The sequence below is a fragment of the Pinus tabuliformis genome, chromosome 2_2 (assembly GCF_031772625.1).
Source record: "Pinus tabuliformis cultivar Carrire ecotype Pingquan chromosome 2_2, CPIR1, whole genome shotgun sequence".
NCBI lineage: Eukaryota > Viridiplantae > Streptophyta > Pinopsida > Pinales > Pinaceae > Pinus > Pinus tabuliformis.
The window spans coordinates 579,824,845-579,847,644 of NC_142300.1; the positions used below are offsets into that span (position 1 = coordinate 579,824,845).

General features: G+C 37.5%; 1 pseudogene; it reads left to right on the forward strand.

Moving 5' to 3' along the window:
* Window positions 1-15,748: 15,748 nt before the first annotated feature.
* LOC149193994 (uncharacterized) lies at window positions 15,749-18,183 on the forward strand (annotated as a pseudogene).
* Window positions 18,184-22,800: the final 4,617 nt, after the last annotated feature.

A 22,800-nucleotide genomic window follows, 5' to 3' on the forward strand; every position in this document is an offset into this window, starting at 1 on the left:
ACCATCTATCTAATACTACCGCCCATTTGCAACTAACTGTGGTCCCGTCATTAATTGAGGGTTAACCACTTACAAATATTAATATGGGCTTTATTGACTCTTGACTATGATGTGATCCCATGAAATAAATAAGGGGGTTAGGGTGGGACCTTAACATGCCCTCCCCCTTAAGACTAGCCTTGTCCTCAAGGCTGAAGCTGCGGAAACTGCTGAAGAATAGTGGCTGGTTCCCAAGTTGCATCTTCCGGAGAGGTGTCTTTTCATTTGACGAGGACCTCCTTAATCATGCGCCCGCGTAGGTGCTTGTCTCGTGTGTCTAGAACTTGTTCAGGTTGAAGCCATATTGACCCTTCTTCGTCCAATTCAGGTAGACTGGTTTGAACTCGGCAATTGTTCCCAATCACTTTCTTGAGGCACGATACATGGAAAACTGGGTGGATTTTTGCTGTAGGTGGCAAAGCCAACTTGTAAGCCACTTCTCCAATGCGCTGAAGTACTTGGTATGGTCCGTAGAATTTTGGAGAGAGTTTTTGACAACCCTTGTCTTTGAGTGATGTTTGCTTATATGGTTGCAGCCTCAAAAAGACCTGATCCCCTTCTTGAAATTGGCGCTCTGAGCGATGTTGGTCGGCCTGTTGATTCATACGGTTCTGAGCTTGATGAAGATTCTCGCGCAGATGGGCGAGCATGGTTGCGCGGTGTTGTAGGAGTTGATCCACGGCTTGTACTTTGGAGCACCCCGTGAGATAAGAAGTAGGGGAAGGCGGAAGTTGACCATAGACTGCTTCATAGGGAGTCATTTTGGTGGTGGCATGATAGTTGGTGTTATACCACCATTCAGCCAGAGGTAACCACTGTACCCAAAGGTGTTGCTTTTCTGAAGTGAAACACCTAAGGTAGGTTTCTAGACATTTGTTGACGGCTTCGGTTTGACCATCTGTTTGCGGATGATATGAAGTACTGAGTTTGAGTTGAGTGCCTTGTATTCTGAAGAGTTCCTGCCAAAAATTACTGGTGAAGATCGGGTCGCGGTCAGACACAATAGAAGTGGGCATGCCATGCAATTTGAAGATCTGATCCATGAAAGTTTGAGCAACCAAAGTTGGTGTAAACGGTTGGGGTAGGGCGCAGAAATGAGCATACTTCGACAGTCGGTCCACAACCACCATGATGACTGACTTGTTCCCAGACTTTGGAAGACCTGTAATGAAATCCATGGAGACCTCCGTCCAAATTGACGCCGGATTGGGCAATGGTTGTAATGTGCCTGGTGTGTTGACGGTTTCCCCTTTGTGGCGTTGACAGACGTCACATTCTGCTACGAAAGTAAGGATGTCCTGTTTCATGCCGGTCCAAAAAAATGATCTTCTGGTGCGAGCATATGTCTTCTGAAATCCCGAATGTCCTGCAATGGGAGATGAGTGCAATTCTGCCAAAATGCGACTTTTGAGGGTGGATGTTGGTGATATTACGACTCTGTCCTTGTAGCGAAGAATATCATTCTGCCACGAGTAGCCCTTGCTGGAATTAGGATCTACTTGCAATTGAGAAATGAGTTGGGAGAGCCCAGGATGTGAAAACCATTCCCTGCGAGCCTCTTCAATCCAGTCTGGAATGGGGAGGGAAATTGCGAGCAGAGTACTTTCCTCCTCAAATTGGCGCGACAATGCATCTGCTACACTGTTGTCTTTCCCTTTCTTGCAAATGATCTCATAATCATATCCCAGCATTTTGGCTAACCATTTATTTTGTTGTGGGGAAGATAGGCGTTGCTCCAAAAAATATTTAAGACTGTGATGATCTGTGCGGATTTGGAAATGTCACCCCAACAAGTAAGGTCGCCAGGTCTCGACTGCATATAAGATGGCCATCATTTCCTTCTCGTAGGTAGATTGGCCCAGATTCCTCCCACTTAGTTGTTGGCTGGTGAAGGCCAATGGTCGCCCTTCCTGCATTAAGACCGCTCCAATACCTGTACCCGAAGCATCACATTCAATGACAAAGGATTTGGTGAAGTCAGGTAGTGCTAAGACGGGAGTGGAACACATGGCGGTTTTGAGAGCGGTAAATGCCTGTTGTGCTTCCTCGTTCCAGAAGAAGGAATTTTTCTTTAGGAGTTGAGTTAGGGGCTTCGCTATGCGGCCATAGTTTCCGACAAATTTACGATAATAGCCTGTGAGACCCAAAAATCCTCTCAAGCTTTTCAAGGTCTTAGGTTGAGGCCATTCTTGCATTGCCTGGATCTTTTTGGGGTCCACCTTCACACCCCACAATGTGGCCCAAATACTCAACTTCTTCCATGCCAAACAAACACTTAAACATCTTGACAAATAATTTATGCGTGCGGAGCAGTTGCAAGAGTAGATTTACATGCTGAAGATGTGCCGCCCAAGTGCCACTATAGATGAGGATGTCATCGAAGAAGACAAGGACAAATTTTCTGAGATATGGTTTGAGGAGGTGATTCATAAGGCTCTGAAAAGTAGAGGGGGCATTACAGAGACCAAATGGCATGACCAGGAACTCATAATGGCCTTCATGAGTTCTGAAAGCCGTCTTGGGAATGTCGACTTCCTTCATGCGAATTTGGTGGTAGCCTGAGCGAAGATCCAACTTAGTGAAGAATTGAGCCCCATTGAGTTCGTCCAGCAAATCGTCAACCACCGAGAGGGGAAATTTATCTTTGACTGCCAACTTATTGAGGGCCCTAAAGTCGGGACACATCCGCGACTCCCCATATTTCTTGAGGACCATGACCACTGGGGATGAATAAGGACTAATGCTGGGACGAATGACACCTGCTTCCAACAATTCCTTGATGATTTTTTTTATTTCATTCTTTTGGGTGAACGGATATTTGTATGGCCGCACATTTGGGGGTTGGGCCCCTGGAACCAATGTGATGCTATGATCATGTTCCCCTCGCGAGGGTGGAAGCTCATGAGGCTTGTCAAAGACCGTCCGATTTTTATTTAAAATCTGTTGCATCTCAGGATGAATTGGCAGAGACATGGTGTCGACTACCTGGATGGCATTAAATTGAGCTACCACTCCATGATGGCCCTTTTTTAACAATTTTTCCATCCTATGCGAGCTGATGATAGAGGGGGCTCCCGCCTGTAGTCCATGGAGGGTATGTGTGGAGTTGTTCTGCTTAAAACTCATATATAACTCCTGGAAATCCATTGTGATTGGCCCAAGAGTGCGGAGCCATTCTGCGCCTTGGACAATGTCGCAACCCCCCATGTGTATTGCAAACATGTGGGTTTTCAATTGATAATCCCCCATTTGAAGTTTGACATTTTCACAGCGACCTTCACATTTCATTGTGCCCCCATCTGCAATCTGGACTTGGAAGTTAGAAACTGCCCGGACAAAACAATGTGCTGCTTCAGCGATCTTTTGATGGATGAAATTATGGGTACTTCCACTATCAATCAAGACTACTACTGGGCGATGTTTAAGAAAACCCCTGATTTTGAGAGTTTGAGGGGAAGAAATTCCTGCCAATGCATTTAGCGAAATAATTAGTTCATCAGATACAATCTCCTTTTGGTTATCTTCTTCGATCGCCTCCGGTTCCTCAAGTGGTGGATCTTCCTCGGTGGAGCTGTAGTCAGTGGCATCTATTTGAAAAAACTTGGGCTCTTTGCATTTATGACCCGGGGAATATTTTTCATCACAGTAGTAACATAGTCCTTGCTTCCTTCTTTCGGCCATTTCCGCAGGTGACACCTTTTGAATCTTAAGTGTCTAAGTCATGTTGGGAGCCTGTGAGGGACGACCTTTAGCGGGGAAGTTGGGGCGGCTGGATTGGGCTGTTAATGCACGTTCCACCTTACGAGCTACCTGGCAAGCCTCTGTCCATGTGGGAGGGTGGTGGAGTAGAACCTGAGCTTTGATGGCTTCTTTAAGACCGCTGATAAAGCATTCCATGTAGAACTCATCTGTGAGACCCTTAGTGCGGAAGGCTAAGGCTTCAAAAGCAGTAATATATTCCTCCACTGTACCCGTCTGTCGGAGCTTAGTGAGACGCTCCAAAAAAGAGTCTTCCTGTTCAAAGCGATTTCGAAGAGCTTTGGCAAATTGGGCCCAATTCTAAAAATGTCCATTGCAACGTTGATGCCATTCCTTCCATTGCCATCGTTCATTATCCAAGTACATGGTGCCCACCATAAGCTTAGTCCCCTCATCTATGATATGACTCAATTGGAAATACTGCTCCATTTGTGCTATCCATGCGGACGTGTGAGAACCGTCAAATTTATGCATATCCAACTTGGGAGGTCGCTGACTGGGTTGTGGATGGGTGTGCCAGACGTGTGGAGAGTGGCTAGACTCACCCTCATGGTATTCATGGCAATTATACGCCTCCTCGTGGGCTGGCTCCTTGCCCTTCGAGAGTGCATCATGTATCTGGAGACTTATTCCTTTAAGCTCAAGTTGGATATCCTTCACCGCAGTTTGGAGGGAGTTCACATGGTCTTCAATTTTGTCTATCCTTTCATTGGCCATCGCTTGAGCGCGAGTTTCTACCATACACCAACCTGATGAAAAATTGGGACCGCCTAAAATTTTTTTACTAAGAAATTGAATGGTACCACCGTGCTCAGCTCGTCGTCCTGATTCTGATGGGCTAGATCACCAATAAGCGCCCCGGAAGATCTCAGACTTTTTTTTTTTTTTTTTTGGAAAACTCCTAACGGAGTTTTACTCCTTCCTGATCAATACTGCAGTCGCCAAATCCTCAAAATGTCAATGCCGCCAAAAGTCCTGCGAAAAGTATATCCAGGTACAGGAATCCTTCACAACTACTCTGATCTGGTGGATCTGAGAGATCTGAATGGTGGAACAATTGCTGTTGCTTTTCTGATGGAGCTGCGGGACTGATGTCTGTTGCTGTTGCACTTGCTGATCTGGAATAGATGATGTTTGATCCCCTGATAGAAAGGGAACTATGGTCTTGAGGAGTGTCAGGTGCTACAGATCGCAATATACATAAGGGTCTGACAGTAGTACTCGGCCCAATGTTTCAGGGCTCTAACTAAGGAGGGTCGACCGTACCCTTAGCCGTACAACCCGACTACCCTATCGTACGGGCGAGTAATCTCTCCGAGTGCTGTTCTCGGTGTACTGTAGCCGCAAGACGGCCGAAGGTTTATCTATGGCGAGGTTTCAAGGGAGCTAGGGGGCTTCCTATATACCCAGAGGGTAAGTGGAAGACAGTCCGTGCGCGGTTCTGTCTAATGCGCTACTACTCGAAGGGGTACCCATAGGGGTTACAAGGGAGTCCAACAGACGTGACCACCTCTTGTATTTCCTGCGTGCATGCCTCCCCAAATCCGCAGGTTTATGCGCTTAACGACAGATCCCGTGGTTTAAAGACGTCGGAACACATCTCTAGCCAAAAATTTTTTTTGCTAAAAATTGGAGATCCCACCGAGCCCTGGAAAGTGCTCTGATACCACTTGTTATGCTCTTAACCTGCAAAGTAATACCCAAACATAGAATATGCGAAGAAAAGATACCCAGAACACAGAATATGCGAAGAAAATATACCCAGAACACAGAAGAGCAATGATTTTATTATTTAGAGAGAAATGTTCACAGGCCTCTTCGAGGGGGCAACCTCCAATAGAGCAGAGCTCGATTACAAAACAAGACACGATACTCCTCGCAGGGAGTCTCTATCCTTTATATATGACTCATACATGCAATACCACGGGCCAATACCGTGGGTTTTATTAATACCATCTATCTAATACTACCGCCCATTTGCAACTAACTGTGGTCCCGTCATTAATTGCGGGTTAACCACTTACAAATATTAATATGGGCTTTATTGACTCTTGACTATGACGTGATCCCATGACATAAATAAGGGGGTTAGGGTGGGACCCTAACAAACTGAGTTTCACAGCTTTTTGGGTGCAGTATAGTATTGGAGGAGATTTATTGACAATTTCTCTATTATTGCAACACCTTTACACACGTTGACAAGTGTAAAGCAAGTCTTTCAATGGGGAGGAAAGCAGCAGAAGTCCTTCGAAATATTGGAAGAAAAGATCAGCACCGCACTAGTCTTGGCCTTACCAGATCTCCAACAGCCATTCAAGATCGAGACAAACACCAGCGGATATACCATGGGATCTATACTGATGCATCAAAAGAAGCCGATATGTTACCATTTAGAAAAGTTCTCTCACGCTATGATAAACTATCCCACTTATGACACGGAGTTATATGCCTTGGTCTAGAGTGTGAAAAAGTGGAAACACTACCTAATCGGCAAGGAGACCATCATCCATACGGATCATCAGCCCTTGCAGTATCTTCAGTCACAAACCAAGTTGCAGCAATCTCGTCATTTCAGGTGGATGGGTTTTCTTCAACAATTTCATCTGGTAATAAAGTATAAGAAGGGCACAAGCAACAAAGTGGCTGATATGCTATCTCGCTATCCTATTTCTGCTTCTATTATTTTTCATAATGCTTTGTTATCTTTTGAAAGTTATGCTGAACAATATGCTAACGATGATGAATTTAAGGCAATTTATGCAAAACTAACCCATGGTTCCCATGTGAACAACTATCACTTGCAAGGGAAATTGTTGTATCACCTTGTAAAATTATGCATACCCACAGGAGAAAGGGTACATGTAATCCGGCAGGCCCACACCTCCCTTGTGTCTAGTCATTTTGGTATTGAAAAAACTTTGTGTCATGTACAAAGATTTTGTTTTTGGCCTCATATGAAGAACATTGTGATTCGCTATGTAAAGGGATGTGTGATGTGTTCTGTTTCAAAGCCCTCTAATAGAAAACTCGGGCTTTACACACCACTCCCTATTCTGAGTCGTCCATGGGAAAGTGTGTCGATGGATTTTGTAGGACGTTTTCCTTTTTCTAGAGAAAGCCACGACTATTTGTATGTCGTCATTGACCATTTTAGTAAGATGTGTATTTTAATGCCTTGTAAAAAGCAGATCACTGTAGAGCAGTTTGCTTATCTTTTCTTTCAACATGCTTGGGTCCATTTTGGGTTGCCCACATCGATTGTGTCAGATCGGGACTCTCGCTTTCTTGGAGAGTTTTGGACCAGCTTATGGAAGACGATGGACACCAAGTTGAAAAGAAGCACGTCATTTCCTCCACAAACTAACGGACAGACAGAGGTTGTCAACTGCACCGTGATACACTTGTTGAGAGACTATTGTGGGAAACATCCTAAGTTGTGGTATGAGCATCTTCCATATGTGCATCATTCCTACAATCGAGCAGTACACTCATTTACGCATCGTTCACCATTTGAGACATGTTTTGGCTACTTGAGAAAAGACCCCTTTGATATGCTCTTTGGAAGGGAAGATGACTCCAGTGGACGTGATGACAGGGACAAAGCGCAACAGTTCATTCAGCAGATCCAGTTGATTCACCAATCAGTATAGGAGCAGTTGGAGAAAATTTAAGCTCGGGACAAGGCTCGACATGACAAACACCGAGTTGACCATCAATTTCAAGTGGGTGACAAAGTGTGGTTCCATATTAGCAAGGACAGGATGAAGGGAGAAGGGAATAAGTTGTGACCAATTCGGTATGGTCCATTCACCATCTTGGAGAAGATTGGAAAAAATGCCTTTCATTTCTATTTGCCAATATATATGCAAATGTACTCTGTAGTGAATGTGGAGAACGTAAAGCTGTATGAGCCACCATTGATTATGGACACTAAAGAGGTGGGCATAGTTCCTATAGTTGATGACTTTGCACCAAAGTATCTCAATGAGTCACCTGAAGACATCATCCTTTACAGAATAACCAGGACTTCACAACGGGGAGATGTGGAATACCTTCGAGTTGGTTTCAAGGGGATGCACCCTAGTAAGGAAAAATGGCTGGAAAAAAAAAATAGTGAGGGAACAATTCCCTCACTTGCCAATTTACTGATAAAGATTTAGGCAGTCCAAAAGCTCCTCAATGGGGAGGATATCCAGATACAATGGCATGGAAAAAGCTCAAATTTCAAAGTGGTGGAAAGGCTATGAGCTTGAAATCAGATCTAAGTGCTTGTCTCCCTGATTCCAATGGTGCGAACGACACTCCAATCCGAGTCCGGGTGAAGGAGATAGAGGCAGTCAAAGTTGGGTTGAATTTTGATTACTTTGTAGGATTAATGAAGGTACAATTTGGACTTTTTTTGGCAGACGGAATCTGGCTAACTCCAACCAGATTCCAGGCAAAATTGTTGCCTCGTTAAAAAAACTCCAATCCAAAACCAATTTTTCAAAAACATACAATTTGTTTTATTTAAACAAAAAATATTAAAAAGGGGGTGGTGGGCCACCAACCTTGCCACCCCAACCGAATCCATAACAATATAGTTTTTAGTGGAGGGGCGGGCCTTGACCCCTGGCCCCTTCCCCACACCATGAAACCACAACTCAACGACATTCTACAAATACGTAGTGGGTGGTGCGCCAACCCTTGGGGCACAGACCCAACCACGCCCCAAAAAAAACGAGCCACCAGCCAATTAATGCATGGAGCCAGCGGGGGGGAGGTACGGTGGGTGGGCCCGACCCAACCATTAACTTAAAAAAAAAATTGTTTGTAATGTATGTAAAAAGGAGGAGGCGAGGTTTGACCGCTCGACCTCCTCCATATTAACCAAACCCCTAAACCAAATCAGCTAACTGCCACTTGGGAAAATCCACCAGCCAAGTTTTATTTAAAAATAGTTTGTCAGTGCGCCCAGGGGGAGGAGGCAGTGCACGTAGTTCGCGGAAAATTTTTGCAGGAGGGCCTAATTTTCTCTTTGTCAGAATTTGAAAAATTTTATATGGTTTCAACACTTATCAACGTCATAAACGCAATGGCGCTATTTGTTTCTCCATCGGAGTTCTGCATTTTTCAGTATGGAGGTATAACAATCCTTTTTTGTAACTGATGCTTGTACTCTTCTTTTTCATGCCACTTAATGAATGAAGGTCTCCCCATTGATCGAGCAGGGCCTGGAGACGTAGTCCAAGTTGGACGAACTCCGTTATCAAGACTTGTTTTCTTCTTTCATGCTTTATGTGTTTCTCCTCTTCTCTCATGTGCACATTAAGTTTTCTATGTTAAGCTATAATTTATGCATGTAATTCTTTAACACATCTATAAGAAAAATATTTTGGATCACATATCAAGAAGAAAAAGGTAATAGTGTTGATTATTCAGGTAGTACCCATAATTTTATTCATTGTAAGATAGCCAAGGAATTGAATTGCTTCCTATATCCAACACTAGAGTGTCAAGTAATGGTTGCAAATGGAGGAACCATAAACTTCTCTGGAAAGTGCCATAATATCAAGTTATCCATTGGAGAATATGTTTTGAATAGTCCAATGCTTTCCATTCCAATGGTTAGTGTAGATGTTGTACTAGGAGTCCAATGGCTACAATCTTTGGGTACGATATCTTTTAATTTTCAAGAACTTTCTTGAAATTTTTTTGGGAAGGAAAGGAAGTTGAATTAAGAGGTATCACAGGGAAACCAGGAAAGATAATTAGCTCTAACATCACGAAAAAGCTTCTAAAGAAAGATCAATGGGGCGTAATTGCACAATTATGTTCAATAGAGGTTCCCACATTGAAATCATCTATTTCTCCAGATCTCCAAAACATTTTGGACAATCATTCCAAGGTATTTGAGACTCCAAAAGGCCTCCCACCTATTCATGATCATGATCATTCTATTCATTTGATTCTAGGAAGTGTTTCCCCAAACATTAGGCCTTACAGATATCCATATGCCCAAAAGAGTGAAATTGAATGTATGGCTGCAGAAATGCTAGAGGTTGGTATAATTCAACCTAGTTAAAGTTCTATCTCTACTCTAGCGGTATTGGTACATAAGAGGATGGATCATGGCACATGTGTCCGAATTATAGGGAGCTCAACATGCTTACTATTAAAGATAAATTTCCCATTCCTGTCATTGATGAATTATTGGATGAATTACATGAAGTAATTTATTTTACCAAGTTGGATCTTCGTTCAGGATATCATCAAAATAGAATGAAGACTGAAGACATTCTAAAAACAACATTTAGAACTCATGAGGGTCATTATGAATTTTTGGTCATGCCTTTTGGCCTTATCAATGCACCTTCTACATTTCAAGGTTTGATGAATTCCATTTTCAAACCCTTCTTTAGAAAATTTGTGTTAGTATTTTTTGATGATATACTAATCTACAACAAACCTTGGAAGGATCATGTTCAACATGTTGACAGGGTGCTCAAACTATTGGAGGAGAATTAATTATATGCAAAAAGCTCCAAATATTTCTTTGGAGTACAAGACGTGGAATATTTGGGTACTTAGTTAGCTCATAGCTCATCTTATCATCCTCAATATGATGGGAAAACAAAGATAGTGAACAAATGTTTGGCAGGACATCTTTGTTGATTTGTATCTAATAAACAAACACATTGGGTCAAGTGGTTGCATTTGGCTGAATGGTGGTATAAAACTTCCTTCCATACTGCATCAAAAATGACCCCATTTATCGCACTTTATGGATATCATCCATCATCCATCATCCATCACATCATCTTTAAAGGAAAATTCTAAGGTTAAGGCAGTGGAAGATCACATCGAGCATCAACAACAAGTTCTCAAACTCTTAAAGGATAACCACACTTTGGCGCGGAATAGAATGAAACAACAGGTAGATCAACATTGCAACGAAATAAGTTTTGATGTAGGTGATTGGTATTTCTACGACTACAAACGTACAAAAAAATGTCCCTCAAGAAAGCTAAGAAGGATAATAAATTATCACCAAAGTATTATGGTCCGTACAAGGTGTTGCAAAATATTGGTACTATGGCATACACATTGGAGCTTCCTAGATCTTCCTGAGTGCACCCAGTTTTCCATGTTTCATGCTTAAAGAAGGTTATAGGTGAGAAGATCCCAGTTCAAACAATATTGCCAGAACTTGATGAGGAAGGAAAAATCATATTGGAATCGGAAGCAGTCACAAAAACAAGAAACTGACAACTACGAAATCAATCAATTTTAGAGTATCTCATCAAGTGGAAGAACTTACCCGTTGAAGATTCCACGTGGGAGGATGCGAATTTTATATAGAAGCATCTAGAACTGCTCAAGCATTGAGGAAAACACTTTTTGAAGGAGAGGGTCGTGTTAGGTCCTTATACTACTAATGTAACCCCCTATTGTTATTAGTGCAACCCCCTTATTGTATTATTGTGCCTGTATAGTCCTCATGTTGTTATTATTATGCCCCAAAGAAGCCCACTATTGTTATTGTTGTACCCCTACAATATATATTTTATGTAGGCTCTGATTATATTGGGACCCCTTAGAATCCTATATATAGAAAGGAGGTCTTTTCATTAGTATCATCCAAGAATTATTCATTTGTGTAATGTAAAGGAGGTTGCCCCCTCGAAGAGGCTTATTTTGAAGTTGTTGATCTATCTTTTCTATCTTTTTTGAGTTGGTTTCATAACAAAATACCCCTCATACCTAGCATCATTAAAATTATTCTTTCAAGGAATAGGAGGCTTGAGTTTAACACACACAAATTTATCATCTCTATTAGTCTCCTATATTCCTTATTTTGTGTTTTTGAGGGGACCTACATGCTTTCAAGGGAATTAATAAGTTGTTTTGAGGCAAGGTTAGAAACAATATTCATCCACAAATTTTGCTTTTTTCTTCTTATAATCCTCTATGCCATCTCTCTTAAGATTATTCTAGGTTTGAGTTGCCTTCATTTCCATGAACCTTAATCACCTCTTATCTCCAAAGAACCTTAGGAGGAAAAGCTAAGAGTGTGTAGTTTCCTTGTTTCATAGAAAGTAGAGTTTATGCAAGCATTTCTATCAAAGAGCACACATAGAGTGAAAACCATAATGAAGTAATCTTGTTGATGTATCAAACATCATGATTGAAAGTATTTCAAAGCTATCATTTCAAGAATTGTAGATCTGTCTAAGAGCTTGAGGTATGATAAGAGAAAATGGCATGGATATGAGATGCCCCTTCTTATATTACTACTTCCATCTCTAGGATGAAACATGTTATATTTATAGGATTATATTACTAATTCTATCTTTTCCCTTTTTGGCATACCACATGTTAAGTTTCCTTTTTTGGTTTTCCAACACTAAAATCTCACCATAAAATATTTGTTGAAATTTGCAATTTTGGATTGTTGTAATCATTACTTTTAATGCAAAAATGGATTTCACATCCTAATTACCCTTACTACGAACTAAGGAAATATTAACAATTTGTATTTTCAATTTTATAGATCCAAAATAATTTTCATTGGGTTTTGGATTTTAGCCCAAAAAATGTCATTTATGTTTCCCTTTCCATTATTTTTAGCAACAAGGAAAAAAAACAAATTCTTAAAAGGATTAAACAATAGGTTTTTATTAAACAATAAAACAATAAAATTATTTATTAAATGAAATTTGAGTGTGAAAGTTTTCATACTTTTTCATAATTCTTGAGCTATTATATGGGGTTGAAGTTGTATTTTTTAAATGTCTTATGTTTAGAGTGGACACTTCACTCATCATCAAAGACAACAAAGTTGAAAGAATGATTGAAATGAGAATGTGAAGGTAATTTAGATATTTATAAAGGGGTGCATATGAGAACAATGTTTAGGGAATTAATAAAATAATTAATGGAATGTTGGGAAAAAATAATAAAGATTAAACTAATTGATTAGAACTAAAAGATAAGTAAAATGTCCCCCTATGTGTAGATCAATTAGCGATAGAGTGCACTATAAAGACATTCCTTGTGTTCTTGTTGGTTTAGCCCTGTGTGTCATGATTGAGGCGTGCTAGGCAAATCTGGAGGTTATAGTGGTAGTGGATGGAATTGACCCTATATCACGCCACTACAAGCCTTCCCTAGTTGTTGATTTCGCTAGTTCACAAGAAGAAGAAGAAAAAAAAATAATGAAAATTACCATGGGTAAATAGGATGATAAATTGAAATTAAAAAAGAAAAGCCAATTTAGAGAGAGCCACTAGAAAAATAAAACAACTCGAAGATAACTAGTAAATTCTTAGGAGGAATGAAATAAAGAGAAAACAAAAGAAAAAAAAAATGTGAAAATGACAAGCTACGAGGAATAAAAACTTAGAATTAAGAATGGTGAGGAACACTTAGATTACAAGATTTAGTTAGAAAGAAATGGAGTAGGGTGGGGAATAAAGGAGGATCGTTGGCTAGATAATGGATGACACGTTTCCAATATTGATTGAGTTTACAACCATCTTGGCAATTGGAATTAATGGGGGTGTTTCTTAATTTCAAGAGCTTCACGTATGATGCAAGAGGAGTAATATAAAGAGAGACCAGAGGAGTAATATGAAGAGAGACTAGGATTTTGGCTTGGTGAAAACATATAAGGTGTTTAAAAATGTGGGAATGTTTGGCTATAGTTGATTTAGAATGTGGTCATGACTAGTGTGAAAAATCTGCTTTTTAAGCTTGGTCTTGATTTATTTTCCTATTTTTTCAATATAAAGCATGTATTTGTAGGGAATTTGTTAAACCACTTGGTTTAGCAAGGTTCAAATTTATCTTTCGTAGAGTTGATTAGATATTTAATGGTTTTATGTGCTTTAAAAGAAGTTTTACTATTCTTTCTAGATAAACTTTTTGAGGTATGATAGTTAGACCTTAAAAATAAGAAAGAAAAATAAAAACACTGCTCCAACGTTTTGGATCTCAACTAAAAAGCTAAACAAAATATTTTATTAATTTTAGAGATGAAATAAACACGACTATAATAAAATGAGATTTCTTTTTTCTTAAATGATTTGAAAAAATTAAAATAAAATAAATAATAAAGAATTTCAAACAATAAATTTCTAAATAATAAACATTATATTATTATAAATATAAAAATATTTAAAATACAAATTAATATAATTAAAAAATAAAAACATTCATTTTAAAAATAACAATCACTAAAAAATGATATTAATGTAGATATAAAAAAAAATTAAAAATACAAATTAATCATAATAAAACAAGAAAATAGCAATGTTTTTAGGTGTCCTAGATGTTTTTGATGGTGCTGAATCCATTTTTACCATCAAAAGCACAATTCAAACACTGCTTCTACAAGATTTTTTGAAATTTTTTTGTCCGAATTCAAACCACTTTTAACCGTCCGAGCAATTCCAAACCACTTTTAGTGATCTAGACAATTCTCCTCCGCCTAGTTACATAACTCCTATACTTCTCTCATCTTTATATTTCAGTTCTAAGGAACACGCTTGGTTGAACGCGTGGAAACTGTGACTGAATTGACCCCAAACAGATTCCCAAATAATTCGCTCTGACCCCAAATTCCAAACAAATTTAACAAATCTCCACAAACTTTTTTCGGCCGCGTGTCGAGGGGATCCCACTACGTGTTTGACGGGGTAGCACTACCAATGAAATCTAAATTTATTTGCCGCTCATCCTTTCAGTGCCGTTGAAAAGATCATTTCTTCTTCAGTCCGACACACTCAAGTCAGTGAAAAGTCTAAAAGCAAAATTACGGAAATCAACGAAAAATTCTCTGAAGCTCACAAAGCCCCAAATCCGTTCATATTTTAACTATACCACACAAGAGTTTTGCGATTATTAATTCATCAGAAGTTCACAAATTTCCGAATAATGTTTAATTCACTGTAGTTTATTTGTTCTATTTTTCTGGGGTTTTATGGCATATTTTCTGGTTTAATTGGTTCAGAATATAGTAAAGTTTTAAAATCACAAATTTTAGTTTTAAATTTTTTGTATATACATATTTTTTAGATTTTTATGATTTATAATGAATTAAATAAAAAAAATTCAATAAAATCATATAAGAGAAATTACATTGATCTTAATGATAAATTACATTTGTTAGTTCAAAATTAGTAGACCAAAAATTTATCTTATTTCATTTCTACCAAAAACTTTACTTAATTCATTGTAAATCATACTTACATACAAACTTTACTATCGAAAAACGGCTAGTTCATCACTCTCTATATTGTATTTTGGATTTTTTTTCCAAAATACTAAATTCTAAATTCTATACCATGAAAAACTCATTTTAAACCAACAAACATTAAAATTTCACCCCCAAAAATATAACATATTTAAACAACGGCATTTATTAATCAGACTCGTAAACATTTGTTTGTTTTTCTACCTTTCCTGAATGGGAGACAAATCCGATAGAGCAAATCGCCATATTTTCCGTATAAGACAACCGTAATATACGGCCATTAATCATGACACTTCATTTTTTTTTGAATATTTTGCTGGTAAGACAACCGCAATATACGGCCATTTACCATGACACTTGCAAATTTTGCAATTAGGTAAACGTCCCAAAGAGTTTACGCTAGAATTTTCAAGCAAAAAAATGGACACATCGCCAGACCGTGTCTGGTGGGCAGAAATTTTAGGAAATGAATTACATTAGTCTGCATTACATCCATACTGCGACCATCTGGACCCAGAGATCCCATGTGCCTCCATGTGACTCAATACAGTGATGAGTCTTTCTACAACCTTTTAAAGGTAATCTGCACCATTCAACTACTTTATATATATGAGAGCTGTCTGTCATATATATACATACGCCACACTCGCGAGCATAGCAAAGAAACTATGCACACCCAGGGCATTTAGAAGGACGTTGGAGTCTGGCCGGGAAATGGGTGCACAATTTATGTCCATGTTTTTCAGCCTTGTGATCATGGCAACCACAGTATCAGCGGATACTGTCACTGCCTCACCCGTTACTCATTATTCCTCCCATATTCATCCACATTATGGTTTATATCATCATCATTATCATCTCTATGATCGCATCCCTCGTGAAAGTACTTCTGTTCAATCCCATAATTCTGTTTTGAAGCAAGTTGGAGGCAACCATCCTTCCCAAAGGCAGCTATCTTATCGTTCCATGGATGCAAGGGACGTGGAGGCTCTCCTATCCTTCCGAAAAGCTGTTACATTCGATTCAACTGGATCGCTCTCCAACTGGACGCTTCAGAATTCAGATAATGTATGCTCCTGGTATGGCATTGTCTGCAGAAAGCGAACTAAAAGGGTTGTCCGCATAATACTTCCTGAACTGGGATTGGAAGGTAGCCTCTCTGCCTCTCTTGCTAGCCTCTCCTTATTACGTACTTTGAATCTGTCTGGTAATAATTTAACAGGAACAATTCCACCACAGTTCGGGCAGCTCAAAGCTCTGGGAATTCTTGATCTCAGCTTTAATCTGCTCCATGGTCTTATTCCAAAATCATTGTGTAATTGTACACATCTTCAATGGATCAGACTCTCAGAGAACAATTTCACAGGGATTATACCAACAGAATTTGGTCGTCTAAGCAATTTGAAATACCTCCGCTTGGTCGGCAATAGTCTGAGTGGAAGCATTCCAGCCTCTCTGAGCAACTGCACGTCTCTCCAAGAGTTGTCCATTGGATATAACTATCTCAGTGGTCCAATTCCTTCGGTTTTGGGTCTGATCAGAAATTTATCATATCTTTTCGTTGAAGGCAACGCACTCACTGGTTACATCCCTCCAAGTCTGGGAAATTGTACTCAGATATGGTATATAGCCTTTTCCCACAACAGCTTGAGTGGAAGCATTCCGGGTGAACTTGGGCGGTTGCAGAATTTAAAGTACCTTTATTTACAATCTAACCATTTGGAGAATACTATTCCTGCTTCTCTAGGAAACTGCTCTTCTCTCCAGGTTTTATTTTTGGGGGACAACCCTACAATGTCAGGGAGTATACCGTGCGAGTTGGGTAATTTGGGACAGCTTGGTCAACTCTCTATTTATGGTCCAGGTAATATTTCTGGCTCTATTCCTTCAGCAATAGGAAACTGCAGCAGTCTTTGGTGGCTAGATCTAGGATATAACAATATTGAAGGCCCTTTACCAAACAGTTTATTCAGGCTTCCCCTCTCCACCTTAAGTCTTCCCGACAATGTCCTGTCTGGTGAAATCCCTCGAGCCATTGGCAATTTGAGTGACTTGAACTTCTTAGATATCGCAGAAAATATGTTTTCCGGCCATATCCCTAAATCCATTACCAAATGCACTGCTTTACAAAGGTTGAAGATGTTTGAGAATAAACTCACTGGGAATTTGGACATAGACTTTCCAGTGTCTATGGAAGTTCTTTCTGCAGATTCTAACAATTTCTATGAACTCTACCTGTATCTCTAGCCAAATGTACCAAGCTTCAACTCTTAGATTTAAGGAAAAATAGATTTATTGGAAGGTTACCTGGATACTTTGCATTCTTTCATGATTTAAGAGTGTTAAGTCTGGGTTATAATGAATTTCAGGGTGAAATTCCTCTATGGATTACAACTTTTACTCATTTGCAAGTGTTGGATTTATCTAACAATAAATTTAGTGGAAGAATACCATCTCATCTTGAGAGACTCAAAGGATTCAAAATAAGTGGATCTTCCAAACTTAGTATTAATACCCTCTATGATGATGTCAGGGTTGTAGTAAAGGGAGTGGAACAATGTTTCAGATATGTGCTGGCATCAAACACAATATTTGATTTGTCTAACAATAATCTTTCAGGAGAAATACCTACAAGTATAGGTAGTTTAAGTATGTTGCGGTTGTTAAATTTATCTGGCAACCAATTGGAAGGGAAAATTCCATCATCTTTCAGTGAGATATCTACTTTGGAGGAGCTAGACTTGTCCAAAAATAACTTGAGTGGGAAGATTCCCATAGAGCTTTCTAAATTAACCATGTTAGCATCTCTCAATGTTTCATCTAATAAACTTTGTGGACCTATCCCAAAAGGAACACAAATTGACACTTTCAAAGCAACTTCATTTCAAAGGAACAAGTGTTTATGTGGTTCTCCTTTACAAGAATGTGTAGAGAAGCAAGAGAAAACTACACATATGAACATGGATAAAGCCCCAGGATGGATGAGATGGCTTGATAATCACATCTCTTTGATTGCATTGGGGTTGGGAGTGGGAATTGGATTTGGTAGCACTATAAGTGTGATGACACTATGGGATAAAATTAGACATTGGATTTTATTGTCAAAAAGGGAAAGACTTTTCATTGGAGTGTATCAATTTCCTCAATAATATAAATGCTCATTATGTCTAGTTCCAAGGCAAAAAACTATATAATGATAATGTGTGATTACAAATATTCTTTCCTCAATTGTTTATTTGTTCATTTGTTCATTTTTATGAATTACCACTTCATTTTACAATGTTAGGATCATTGAGTGTCGATTTTTGCTAATTTAATATAGTTTAAAATTAATTGAAATATGTATCTCATAAAAAACTATATAATGATAATGTGTGATTACAAATATTCTTTCCTCAATTGTTTATTTGTTCATTTTTATGAATTACCACTTCATTTTACAATGTTAGGATCATTGAGTGTCGATTTTTGCTAATTTAATATAGTTTAAAATTAATTGAAATATGTATCTCATATTTTCAGTATTCATATTATTTATTTATATGTTGTTTTTACTCGTCTAACATCACATTTTATAATATTAGTTTTATCACCACTCTTCAATCCAATTTAGTAGATATGTTGTAATGTTTTATAACATTTTGATTGAGTGAGAATTAAAACTAAAAACAAAAAATAAAATAAAACATTAAATTAATAATTATATTTATATTATAATTAATAACTAAACAAGCATAGGTAGGTCTGAATTTTGAATTTACCAAGTGTTAAAAGGAGTCAAATCTTATGCAAGCTCATTTTAGAGTGAAAAGAGATTGATATGCAAACCCTTTTTAGAGTGAAAAAATATTTGATCTCTCAACATTTAGCAGAGCTAGAATTAATATGAATCTAAGCTAATTTTATATATTTTATTTATTAATTCTTACTAGTTTCTACATCACATTTTACAATATTAGTTTTATCACCAATGATCAATCATTTTTTAATTTGATATAATTTACAATTTCTTCAATTAATTAAATATAATAACTTAAAAATCTTTTTGGAAGAAAATGTTTCCTATTTTATAATTAAATATTTTTAAAATCAAATTTAAATATCTTATATTCCTATTTTATAATTAAATATTTTTAAAATCAAATTTAAATATCTTATATCCGGAAAGGGATTATGGAGATTATGTTGTACACAGTTTTAAAATAAAATTAAAATTAAAATATATTATATAATGGAGAAAATTATTATATTAAAATTTAATAATACAAAATTTTAAAATTAATTAAATATTTAATAAGTTTTTTAATAATTATAAGATGTTATATAATAGAAAAAAAAAATTATATTAAAATTCAATAATACACAATTTTAAAATTAATTTAATTATTTAATAAATTTTTTAATAATTATAGAGAGGAATTATAATACTACATTAATTATTTTTATATTTACATATATATATAATTTGAATATGAATATTTTTTTTATATTATTTAAATATCAATAAAATAAAATGAAAAGAATATGTCTATTGATGTGTGAGCCTTTTACAAATATGTATTATTTTGAAGTTGAAGTTGTGTGAGCCTTTTACACATAAAGTTCCAAAACACATAAAGTTCTATAGCAAGTAAGTTGAGTCATCATCCAAAACAAGTTTTATAGCAATAGCATAAAGGTTGGAATTAAGATCTGCTTCATAAAAAAAATTAAATAATTATTATGAAAAATAAGAAAAATAAACCTAAATTTGTTATGAAATATAAATAAAATAATGAAAAACGTTTGAATGATAAATATTATACACTATCAAAAAGGGAATTTATAATTATTTCAATAATTTAAAATAGTAAATAGTGAAGTAACACAGAGGGGATGGGAGAGGAAGGTAAAAGGTTGAAAAAAGAGGAAACTATATGGTAGGGGATATAAATTAAAAAAAAGAAAAGTGATTTAAAAAAAAAAAAAATTAAGAAAGGGAAATAGTTTCATTATCAAAACTAAATATAGTAAGCTTTTAAGATTATTTGTATATGTAATTATGTTCATGATTAAAAATATTATATTATTTTTCAATTTTCATTATTTTGCAAATGACTTTAAAGTGATAAGGTTTTGAGGTAAGAATTTCGGTTTAGTCAAAATAAATGAGATGTTTAGAATTATAGAAATCTTTGGTGACTACTAATTTAAAAAGTATTTATGAAATTTGTTATTAATATGTTCCTTGAGATAGCGTTTGATATTTTTTTCAATTTGGCCAATGTTTTATTTGTCATAAGAGTAAAGAATTGGGTAAACTCCTTGGCAAAGCATAAAGTCAAATTTATCCTTAGAAACTATAAATAACAACTTAAGGGTTTTACATTTTATGAAAACTCTTTTATATTTTTTTCGGCCAAAACCTTTGATATGTGATATGAGAATCCAAGTTTGTGGGAAGAGAAAAAAAATCTAGAAGTGAAGAAGAGGAATAAAAATTTCTAGTTCAAGATGGGCAACTTGATCAAATTATTTTTTTACTTGAAATGAAAACACAATAAACCCTAGAATTCTTCCCCACATTTCGTGGATGGTAAACCAGATAAATCGTCAACCCTGAATACAGGGCCTCGCCCCAATGGAATCGAAGAGAGATGAAGCCATGAGTAGCAACAACTAACAACAATAACAAACAACTTCATGTCTGGCTTTAAATTGTGACACCCTCCTCCCACATTTACCTAAGCTAACCGTCCCACCCTGGTAAACATGTGACGAAGATTTACTATGATATGATCCAACTACCCAACTACAGTTAAGGAAGTGGATCCAACAAGACAAGACCAATCTAAACTTCCTCAGGAGCTAGAGAACCCTCAAAAGACAAGTAACCTTTAGCTTCATAACCCCTGAGACAACTTAATGTTTTGTTGATCTAAACCCCCATTCACTCCCATGACAAGCCATGCATGCGACTGAGACCCTATGGTCGCTCCCACAACAAGGAATTCATGTGACTGTGGACCTTTTTAGGTAGTTTTGTGTCATCAACCCTAGATTCTATGCCACTTTTCTAGGGCCAGGACTCAGGCCACTCCCCATCACTTCATGAATCTTCTAGAAAAGATAATTAAAACTAAGATAAGGTTACTAACGTAAACACTGGACCAATAAATTGATCTAACCTCTACTAGATATGAAAGACATTTCGTCAAACATATCGTAAACATGAAATTTACAGGTCATAACAACAGATCTAAACATAGGCATCTCATACATATTTGAGAATCATCAAGGAGGATTGATATCTCCTCCCAATAGTTGCATTGTTATCTATTAGTTCATTCATTCATTATTATTTCATTTACTAACCAAAATACAATGAGAGCCATACATTAAGATTATCATAAAACATGCTCATAACTGGTAAATAAACAGAGATATATCAATGATGAAACAACTGTTAAACCACATATTGACAAGCACCTTTGCTCATGAAAATACCAAAGGAAAAGGAGCTCATATTAACATATGCAAATCAAACCAAGTCAGGGCTTCCACGTACCACTTGACCATAGATTGGAATGAACCAAATCTCTCTTTCATCCAATCACCCCCATTTCATATTTCAAGAATGGATCAGGGATCTCATGAAAAAACTCAAACAAAACCAAACTAGGGCTTCCAGAGGCCAAACCGCCTCAACCCTCAACCAGTGATTCCACCTCATGGTCATACATCACTAACCATCACCAAATTGATCTCTACCCAAGCTATCCAGGGCTCCAGAGCATTTGTTCCAACCAAGGCTTCCAGGACTAGCAACTCAATCCATAGTTATTGTCGGGCTTTAGAGCATTTTTCCAACCAAGGCCTCCACAACTAGTAACTCAACCCACCAAGGGCTTCAGAGTGTTTTTCCAACCATGGCTTCCAGGACTAGTAACTCAACCCACCAAGGGCTCTAGAGCATTTGTCCAACCAAGGCTCCTTGAACTGATAACTCAACCCACAATCAAAGTAACATGAGCACCAACCAGAAAATAAAAGGAAAGAAACCCACAACACCACGGCTATCCAAGAAATGGAAAGGCTAGGGAAAACCATTATCAATCCAGGAAATCCTCCATGCCCATGATAGATCATAACCAAGAAACCATATGCATGCCAAAACTAGCAAAGGCATCATACATGCAACTCGGTACCTGCAAGAAAAAAACAATGTAGATGTTGATCTCGATGTCCTCTTGAACTTTCTTGCTCTTATTTTGCCTTCTTTCTCCAAATCCAAAGTATTCCACACTCCTCCAAAATTTCTCCATGAAAACTCTAAGTGTCCAAGAGTATGAGAGAGAGAGGGAATAGAAGACAGAGTTGATAGCTTTTTCTCCATTTCCATTATTTTCCTTCATTTCCCTCCTCACATGAAACACGTGACCTTTCACCTTCTTTTTCTCCCATTTTCCATTATTTTCATAAATAAAATGCCAATAAATGCCTCATGCCTTTCCAAAACCTTTTCCATTTTCTTTTCCAAATTCCATAGCCATTAATTAATCACAATTGATCCCCATCTCTATGTTTTTTTCCCAAAATTAAGCTTGGAATATGTGTCCCATGACCTTGGTTATTATTTTGCATTTATTAAGTTTATTACATGGAGTTTTTACCAGGGTTGTTACAAAACCGCCCCCCTTGGGGGAACACCATCCTCGGTGTTCAATGACACCTATACCCAACAAGATTGTTGAAAAGTAAAAAATACTGCCCATGGAGCTTTATAA